We start from the raw sequence: 1,629 nt of genomic DNA on the forward strand, positions 1-1,629 counted from the left end.
AATTTGGGGTCCCCCCCGTTCTCACCAGAGGCCGAGGGGAGGCTCAGCCCCAGCAGGACCCCGAAGGAGGCGTCGGCCCCGCCCTCCCCTTCCTCCTCCTCTGGCCCCGCCCCCAGACCCGCCTCCGGGGGGCGGGGCCACAGGTTCCCTGTGGGCGGGGCAGAGGGTGGGCCTCGCTGTGACCACGCCCACAACCCACCCATTGCTCTGCCCCAATCTCGGGGTGACCCCACCCCCACCCCGTGACCTTAGTGTGACCCCCCCGAGGACACGCCCTAAAGTGGGAGGGGGATGGGGGGTGAGGGCGTGGCCAAATGTTCCCTGTGGGCGGGGCACACCCTGACCACACCCACTGACCCCGTATTATCTCTTGGCCCCACCCCAACCCCTCTGGCCCCACCCCAACCCTTGACCCCACCCCTTAGCCCCCCCCCACACCCTTAGTCCCACCCCCAACCCCACTGGCCCCACCCCAACCTCCCTTAGCCCCACCCCCAACCCCACTGACCCCACCCCTTTTGGCCCCGCCCCCTTATCGCAGGGCGCCCCCTGCTGGACTCACGCGCCAGGAGCCGCGCGCTGGGCGCGGGCAGGGCAGGCAGCGCCCCCTGCTGGGCGGGAGGACCCCAGGAGGCGTTGGGGGTCTGGGGGGGGGCGCAGGGCCTCAGGGGGTCCCCGGGCCGGGGGGGGAGGCACAACCTGGGCAGGGGGACACACGGAGGGTCAGCGCGCTCATTACCATCTCATTTGCATGAGGGGGACACGCCCACTCATTCCCGCCTCGTTTGCATTGGGGAGGGGCTAAAAGGGTTACTCACGTGTTGGCCCCGCCCCCGGGGAGGGCGCGGCGCACAGACCCCGCCTGCAGGGCCAGGAGGGCCAATAGGAGCCCGGCAGGGCCCAGGGGGGCGGCGGCCGCGCGGACGGAGGGCGGGGCCAGAGACCCCGCCCCCAGCAGCGCCAGGAGCCCCGCCCCGTAGCCACGCCCGTTGTTGAGCCGCCCCCAGCGGCCACGCCCCGGCAGCACCGCCCAATTAGGAGTCAGGTACACCTGGAGGGAGGGGCTTGAGGGGTGAGAGGCTCCACCCACCCCAGCATGAGGCTCCGCCCATTTTAAGCTGGTCATCCCCCCACCTTGGTGGGAGCCACGCCCTCTCTCACCACGCCCTTCCTAGGAAGCCCCGCCCACTCAAGGAGGCTTCTCCCCTCCTGAGGCTCCACCCACTCCTGTCAGGCCACACCCCTAAATCCCCTCCCCCTTTGGAGGCACCGCCCATTTCAATAAATCCCACCCCCTCCTCACAGGTCCTGCCCCTCGAGGCCCCTCCCACTCCCTTGACCCCTCCCACTCCTCAGGCCCCTCCCCTCCACACACCCCACCCACTTTCCAGACCCCCTCCCAGGCTCCACCCCCTCTCCAGACCCCTCTCACTCCCCAGGCCCCTCCCCTTCACACACACCGCCCCCTTCCCAGACTCTTTCCCAGGCCCCTCCCATTCACCATCCCCCTCCTTCTTCCCAAGGCCCCACCCTCTCTCCAGACCCCTCCCACTCCCTCAATCCCTCCCCTCTACACACCCCACCCCCTCTCCAGACCCCTCCCACTCCCCAGGCCCCTCCCCTCCACAC

The 1,629-nt window shown here is 70.4% G+C and overlaps 1 long non-coding RNA gene across 1 annotated transcript; it reads right to left on the minus strand.

Moving 5' to 3' along the window:
• Positions 1 to 21: 21 nt before the first annotated feature.
• Positions 22 to 969, minus strand: LOC113980172. The gene is made up of 3 exons (XR_003538087.1): positions 819 to 969; positions 563 to 699; positions 22 to 148 (listed from the first exon to the last, which is right to left on the minus strand). It is a non-coding gene; the product is annotated as an uncharacterized LOC113980172 (long non-coding RNA).
• Between the last annotated feature and the right edge of the window lie 660 nt (positions 970 to 1,629).

Source organism: Neopelma chrysocephalum, unplaced genomic scaffold (assembly GCF_003984885.1).
Source record: "Neopelma chrysocephalum unplaced genomic scaffold, ASM398488v2 Primary Assembly neopelma1_92864, whole genome shotgun sequence".
In the NCBI taxonomy this organism is placed as follows: domain Eukaryota; kingdom Metazoa; phylum Chordata; class Aves; order Passeriformes; family Pipridae; genus Neopelma; species Neopelma chrysocephalum.